This window comes from Eulemur rufifrons, chromosome 7, assembly GCF_041146395.1.
Source record: "Eulemur rufifrons isolate Redbay chromosome 7, OSU_ERuf_1, whole genome shotgun sequence".
Taxonomy (NCBI): domain Eukaryota; kingdom Metazoa; phylum Chordata; class Mammalia; order Primates; family Lemuridae; genus Eulemur; species Eulemur rufifrons.
In genome coordinates, this window is record NC_090989.1 from 110504861 (window position 1) to 110513441 (window position 8581).

An 8581-nucleotide genomic window follows, 5' to 3' on the forward strand; every position below is an offset into this window, starting at 1 on the left:
TCAGGGACAGGTTAGAGGGGCCTCTGCCGTGGCTTTCCTCTCCTGGACCCGACTTCTTTGAGAGAGAGAGTACTCATTAAAGTCTTTCACCGACAGAAGCATTGTAGTGGTGAGCAAGTGGGGATTAGGAATGAGCTCCACACTCCCACTGAGGGCTCTTCCGGGGCTCCAGACTCAGTCCTGCTGGCTTGGAGTCCTTACAGCTGCGCTTCCCCCACGCCGCCCAGGAAAACTGCGAAGGCACCCGGTAGCTGCGGCCTGAACCATTCCGGAGAATAGAAAAGAGAGCTTGCGGAGGGTCGGCTGTCCTTGGCTTCCTCTCTGGGGTTTTGGAGAAGGAAAGATCTGTCTTTAAACCTTCCACGTCCCAGTTGGGGCGGAGGAATCAAGAGAGTAGGGGAAGAGGAAAGAGGAAGGGTTCTGCCACATTTCAGACCCCCAGGCACTGGGAGAGCTCAGACGTCTTTTAGCCATTATCATCATCATCATCATCATCATCATTATTTTGGCTTATAAACAACAGAAATTTATTTTTCACAGTTCTAGAGACTGGGAAGCCCAAGATCAAGGTTCTATTTTTTTTGGCAGAGTTGAATGGTGTAAGCTTTGACAGAGAGTTGAATTTACTGGTCCTCAAGTGCCCGTGGCTAGCCTCACCCTAGAATCACCTCACTCACTTGTTCTCTGGGGAAGTTATCCACCTTCTGTCCCCCAGTGGTAGTGCCCAGGGAAGCCTTGGCGGGTGGGGCTTAGCCTGCTAATGAGCTAATGATCCCCTACACCCCCCTACTCTTTTTCACCATTCTGAATTAAAGAACCAGGTAAAAACTACAGGTGTGGTGAGAAGACCTTAGTTAGGAGGAGCTGTCCTGCCTGACTTGTCCACCTACTGTCCCTGTGCCCCTGCATAAGTGATGAAACCTTCCTGTGCTTCAGTTTCCTCCTCTGTAAAATAAAATTAAAATGAACCTCCTTCATGAGTTTGTTTTGGGCATTAAATAAGATAATCCTTTAAGCATTTAGAACTTACTTGTTAAGTGCTAGTTGCTGTTACTATTACTTACCTTGAACTCCAGCTTTCAGCTCCTGATTGAATCAGATGACTCTGTCCAGTCCCTCCTAGAAAATGTGGCACCCTCTGGGGCCTCATAGGAAGGAGGCAGCTTGCACCTCCTTCAGGCAGCCCAGAGGATATCTGAGGGTCCTGATGCCACATGACTTTACGTTGGCTGAGAGTTCTAGAGCCCATTGCACTGAGGCACTGAGGCAGAGACATAAATTGTTTCTTAAAGGCCCAAGAAAAATTAGAGGAAATTGAGTTTATTTCAGCGAGGAACGAAGCTGAAGAAACCAATCGCCTTAATATCACCCCTATGACTTGTTAAGACTCTGGCATTGCAGTAAACTCCATCACCCTGCTGCCCTATGTTGATTTATTTTTATCATAAGTCTTTGCTGTTTATTGTGAGTCCCTTGTCAGGCTTTTCAAGAATCAAGTGTGTAGGGAGGGGAAAATGTGAAAGGGGAGCAAATGCAAGCAGCTGGGAGGCCCAGGACAGGGCCTTTGGGCAAAAGTCACACAAAGGTACACTCTTCCCAGGAAGGCATCAGGACCTTTTACACAATCATGGTTTTCTCTTACTAAATCCTCATTCTGGGAAAATTAACAACAGCTTGGTCAACAAGTGACCAGAGATTCCACAATAACACACTCCACTAGTCACCAATTTCCTGTCTGGGCATTAGAACACCTTTGCCTTTTTACCCAAATATTTCCAATGAGATATTACTAGCAGGAATTTTATAGGAACACTATCAGGCTCGGATAGTCACTCAGGAAAGGGGAAATTTAGTAGACAATGAGGGAGGTCAGTGTTAGGGGCCCTGAATCATTCAGTGGCTTTGCAAACATTCAAAGACAAGAGGGAAAAAATGCCTTAGGACACAGGTGAATCTAATGCAACTATGACCAGGAAGATGCCCTTTTAAACTTGTCCTGCATTTTTTTTTCCTCCTTTAGAGCCAGCATAGACTCTACATCAGCCAAAATTCAGGGCAATCAATTCAAAACAAGGTGAGAAGGGCTGTACATTGTTCTGAACCTCACAAGGAATGAACAGCCTTGAGAAATGTCTTCAGAGGGAATAAAGCAGAATTAGGTAATTATCTGTGGTTCTCGCTGTGCCATGTAGTTGTAGAATAATTACAAAAAGAAGGAAATATAATCCACCATGATCAGATAATTTATATAGAATATCAGAAGGTTGATTCAGTTTTCTCTTGTTGGTGACTGAAGACTGGCCCATGCAAGAGCAGATTAGCCAGGTGAGGATGGTGTTTTTTGCCAACACTAGAAGGCAGCTCAAGGTCCATGGTTTCTGCCACTGTAAAGTCTTGCTTAGGGTTTAACAGGGACCTCTAGGTCTTTCTCTCATCAGTGTATTAATTAATCATTAAAAATATACACCCAACATCTTGGTGAAAAGTGTTTTGCCTGAAATGTTCATATTTCTAAACCATGAAAAATAGGCATCCGCCCCCCTAAATGTTTCCTTATTTCCTCTGAGAGAAGTGGAGAGTTGCCAGATACACATAAGCAATTCCTAATCACACTGCAGCCACTTTTACCTGTGAAAATGTGTTTCAAACATACTATAAAATTTTCCCTATATTTTCTGCCACTGCATTTAGTAAGGAATTCATAGTGAAATGCTTTCTATTGTCCAAGAAAGCTGCCCAACTTTCTTTTTAAAAAATGCAACAAAAAACTGTTGTAGAAAAACAGCTTCCTTTAAGTGTGAAATATCATTTCATTGTAAAAAGTTAAAAAAAGGAGTGGTAATCCAACTTCCGGAAACTGTTCTGAATTATTTCACCAGACCCTTTTAAAAGGGGATTAGCAGGGCTTTGGGAGCAAAATCCTTCTGTTTTATTCAATCGCTGATTTTATGTTATAATTACTAGCTGTAAAGACTCTGGAATTAGTATGCAGGCACCGTTAGGACCCGATGCAGGTGCTATTCTAATGGTTCAGCTTTTTAATTAAGAAAAGAGGTAAGAAAATTGAATCATAAAAACACTTTTGTGAGAGCTGAGAACATTGCAGGACTGCATGAATAAAGCCTTTATACCTTCCCCTGACAGGTCAGCTACTGAGACGCTGACTTACGACCTTTTCAGGGCCAGACAATAGTTAACAGCTTTCTCACCTTGTCCCCACAGAACCTTTTCTTCTAGGACAGATCTTATGGAAATTGCCTGACTTCCACAAAAGATTTTTGCAGTTAGAATGGATACATATCCATATTGAAATGCCTGATATTTGGCCCCAACTACAGATCTCTGGATCCCTTCTCATGGATGGGGGATGGAGGTGTCTGGGAGGCACAGGAAGTGGGTAGGGGAACACAATCTGCCCTGAGATAGGCACACAGGGACACGTAGGACCAAGACTAAGGTGGCTCCTCCCCCATTTTGGGGGAAACAAAACAGGAGCAGTGCCAAGAAACCCAGGCATGGGCTGCTGATTATTCTGGGTTCTTCTGAAGTAGGCTTTTCTTGAAGGAAATAAATTTGGCCTAAACACTCCATAGTCTTCTTGGAAGCAGCACAACTCAGAGGGGATGCCTTAGTCCTTTGTAAGTTCCTTCAACTCCTCAGTAAGCCCCAAATATTCTTTACCTGTGAGTAAAACTGTTCTTGCCCATAACACTTCAAGACAAGTTCCCCAGATCTTTCACCCTAGTTAAGGTGGTGCTACCCCAGCCTTGGAACAAGCAACTATTATGTATACATATATATATACATATATATATATATATATATATATATATCATGGCTGTGGAGCTCCCACTATTTTCTATTTCAGGGTTTGCTAAAGTCTGCATTCCATATCTCGACTCTCAGGGAAGTCCCCACTCTGTCTTTCTCAGGCTCTAATAAAAACTTCCATACATCACCTTTTCTCCCCAGACTCCGACGGGGTGTGTGATTGGGGACCTGGTCAACAACCAGCAGCCTGGTTCTTGCTCTTCCCGAGAAGATCAGGGCGCGCCTGGGCCGGGCCGAGAACAATGCGAGTATTAGGATATCAGCCGCCCTCGCAATGATCACGCGTTCAACGATTTTGTTTTCACGGCTGAGGGGGCTTTTTTCCAATGTAAATCAAGCGCTTTAGTTATTAAGGCCGAACACTAATCTCCAACAACCTTGACATAATGTGGCCGGGCACGCCGGCCCACTTCGCACCTGCAGTCTGAATAGGGCTCCTTGTCAATGGGGGACACGCTTGTTGCCCTGGCTTGCAAAGGAGGGGAGTGAATAAGTCAAGCTTTGTGAATGCCCATGCGCGCTCTCCCTCTCGCCTTTGATCACGGAAAATGTCTTCTAATTTGTCCCTTTTTCATTGTAACAACGTTTTCAAGGCCCTTTCTATTTTTCCCAAACCACATTTTTATAAAGAACATAAATCGCCCCCCGAAAACAAAAGGGGCGCGCCCCGGCCAACTGGCGCTATCACGCTTCGGCGTTTCGCGGCTCCGGCTCAGGAAAGGTTGCTGGTTCTTGAAGTTGCCCTCTCAGCAAACACTGGGCTGGAAGGCCCCAATCCTCCAGAACTCCAGATCCGGGCTTCTGGGAGGAGGGTGGTGACAGAGGCTACAGGAGGGGAATGTAAAGGGACTTCCCTTTTTTTGAGGGTGGGAGACGTGGTGTGGGGCTGGCCGTCAAAAGGGCGGTGGGGCTAAGAGTCATCTACTAGGGATCCAGGGGCTGATGTGTCCCTCAGGGATACGATGCAGATTCCCTGGGCTCTCCTAAATTCAGCAGGCAGTTTCCAGACTTCTTTCTTGGGAAGTGGAAATGAGTGATCCACCTTTCTTACACAAGGCAGGTGTGGGCCGCTCACGCCACTTTGACCACAACTGCGTTTCGCAAACACTTTTCTTCCTTCCTCCCCCCTTCCCTCAATCCACTGGCCGTAGGCCTGTGTTCTCCACAGACCCAGGGAAGTTGGGGGACCATCTGGAGAGGCTTTCTGGCCGCAGACACCTCCTCCCGCCCTATCTTTTGTGGGAAGCCAGAGAGCATTTTAGGAACACTCCTTCCACATAAAAATCCTACAGGAAAACAGGATTAGTGCCATTTTATTCTGGGCCGTGAAACAGCCTCCTTGCTGGATATGGTTTTTATTTGGGATAGGAATTCACTCAAAATTTCTCTCCAGGAACACATGGGCATTAATGACGTTGATGTCTCATTTGGTGGGATATTAATTACCAGGTTGCAAATCAATGAGCAACCTCTGCTCCTCCTCCCCCAACTCCACTCCCAACATTGATTTAGTTTGAATTTCCAAATGTTTTGGGGAACCTCTTGCCAAGAACACTTTTCTCCTAGAGTTTTAACTTTCTCCCTTTATTCTAGAAGATCAAATACTTTTTTCTAGGATAAAGGCGGTTAAGACTTCTGTTTTCTTCCTCCCGTTAGTTATTATAATACTTTAGCTCAGGCTCCGGGTAAGAAAACTAACATAACCCACTAATACAGTTTAAAACACTTTGATGTCTTGCCAAAAAACACACTTCCTTCAAGAGAGAAGTCAACATTTGTTTTTCACATTAAGTGGCGTTTAGTTGCCAGTGGAAAAAAAAAATAATTCTAAGGACCACTTTTTAATTCGATGGATAGCAACCGCAGGGGTCTAAAAGAAAATAACGACGATAGCTGTAGACACAAATAACTAAATTACCAAAACGTTAGTATATCTCCCGGCTTCATTAATATGTAACAGACTCCCCAGTTAATCTCCAAAAGCTAGTGTTCCCCCTGTAAAATAGCACTCTGGGACGAATTGTACATGAGATCAATCACTGCTAATGCAGGAAGGTTTACTGCAGGAAAGAAAAAAAAAAGCTATTTACACCTTCAAATAGAAGCTTTTCAGATTTAGGAGTAAGAGCCATACATCAACAAGAATAAATGATTATGAATTGGTAAACGCGCCCTCCAGCGATTAGCTATGCGACGCTATTTATCATTTCTTGGGTGGTGATGGTGGTAGAGGTTTTTTTCTTCCTCTTCTTTGCCTTCTTTTAAAATCATTTGACTATTTGGAAAGAAAAGCTTGACAAGTAGAGGAGAAGACGGAAGAAAAGAAACCACGGGAAAGTTTGTTTTTGCATATACTATAAGTCATTAAAACATGGCCGTGCAGATATAAACGGGGTCATGTACTGAGAGCTTAATAAGAAACAATGCAGCCCTTTCATTGTTTCATTTGTTATTAGGAGATTGCTTGCCCATTGGAGTTGACACATCAGCAGGTATCTTTTTTTCCTCTCTCCTCTCTCTTTACTGAACCCCCTCCCCCATCACATTGCCCCCTTCTTGTAGTCAACGAATACATGTCGTTTACTATCCGTGAAACTCATTTTTAAATCTATTATTAGTCCTTCTTTTTCTTTTTCCTCTTCATTTTTAAAGAAAGAAGGAACTTGTCTTTGTATGTGCGCAGGGAGCTGCGTGTTTGCACTGGCGCCGGTGAGCGCGTGCGTGGCAGAGTGCCTGCGCAAGATCACGGCCAGAAGGCCGGCCCAGCCACAGTTGTCCAGGGAAACCGCACTCCCGCCAAAGCGCCGGGTCAGGGACTCCTGGGGACCCCGCTTGCTGTTTGCAACACAAAAGCATATGCAGCCCCTAAACATTCCAAGAGAGACAAAGGCTGCAGCGGAGAACTGACTTAACCCTGGTTAAAACTAACTCACAGCCAACCCCCTCGCCTATTTGAGCTCTGGAGGGTAATGTGGGAGCTTTGAGACCGGACTAGGGCCAGGGGCTCTCAGATTTAGGCCCAGGCCTCGGCTAGACTAGGGATCAAGGAGCAATTCCTGGTGGTAAAGTAAGAATCGGCTGTAATGCAAGGTAGAAGGGCGACCCAAGCCGATGAAAGGCGATGAAGGGATCAGGGATCGTATCCCGGAGCTAACTTTCCCTCCCCAACTGCCTGTCTGCCCGCCTACAATGCCGACTTGCCTGATCCTTGGCTGGAGAGGGGCGCTAGCTTCCCCTGAGCGTGATAGGAGCGTCAGCAGCGTGGCCATTCTGTTGCCAAATGTGCAGCAGGAGGTGGGATGGAGCAGGTGTTCATGGCAGGGACTTCAGGAATCCCAGAACTCACCTGCCCATTGTTCATGAGAAAGAGTTGGTCATCTGAATACAACGATGGCCCACCTTTGGTAGCCGAATGGGACTCTATGGGCACGTTTCAAAGACCCCAGTGCTTCTGCATCAACACTCACACTTGAGGGTGTTGCGTGTTGGAACTTGGGAGGAGAGTGAAGCTATGGGGGGCACTTATTGTGGGCTGCTAGAACACCCAACTGAAAGGGAAGACTCCAGCTCAACTATTACACGCTCCCGATGCCACACAGTTCGGATATGAGTTGAGTGTAGGGCCTGTTTTCTTAGGTTCAAGAGCTTTACTACAGCTGGGAGGGGGTTTGTGGCTGTAAGTCTGTCACTTCAGGTAATATTTCCTAGGAGATATTTCAGGTAAAGCTACAACAGACCTTGCAAATTGTCTCAAGATTGTGGAATAAACTCAGGTCTTTCCCCCATAGGCAGGAAAAGGACCCATTTCAGGTTTTCATTACAATTGATGTTTAAAGCTATAATGTTTAAGGAAAGTGCTGTACCCATAAATACAGAGGGAAGATTCTCCCTCCCCTTCCAAAAAGAAAGTTTATAAAAATAATATGAATCAATAATATCTAATCACGCACCCCTAGCTCTAGAACATATTATGGAGCCACTACAATGTAAATTATTGTATAATATCTGAAGAGTGGGAGGAGGTATGAAATGTCCCTGGTTTATTTTATGCCTTATTATGTAAACTTTTCTTCCCTCAGGGAATCACCGCCCGCCCCCATTTTGATAATTCCTGATAGGCTGATGTGCTTGAAAGATTTGTTCAGACAGTACTGACCATCAGAGAATACATTTTTCTTTTACTTTTCTAAGCTGGCACAGTCCTGTGCTTTAGAAGAGAGATATAGAAAGAAAGAAATGGCTCAAAAATTTGAAAAAGGAAACATACATTCCTCCTATATTTCCCACCCAAGAAGCCTTGGATACTTTGGTCCTAGCATTGACTCCATGAAAGAAAAAAAAATTGTTGATAGCAAAACCTGATAGCAAAAACTATCATCACAAAGATTTAATTTTGCAATTCCAGCAAAGAATATTACTCATTTACTTTCAATTCTTCAAGATTTTATTCTTAAGTTTAAATTTTAATGCCATTATTTTCTCCTGTACAATCTGTTTTTAAAATAAAGGATTCTCTTTATGATATGTTTTCAATAGTGAAAGTCTCTAAAGATCTATAATATTATTATTTATCTGAATTTTGTAGCTCTGAGGGCTGTATACACGATGTAATTGCTTTAACATGTTTTCATAAATTACATTCAGAAATGTGTCATAGTAAATTACCTTTGTAATAAAATGTAAAAAATGCAAATGGCTGTTGTCTTTATTACGTTTTAAACCATTGGTTTATCTGCACTATTTCACTTGT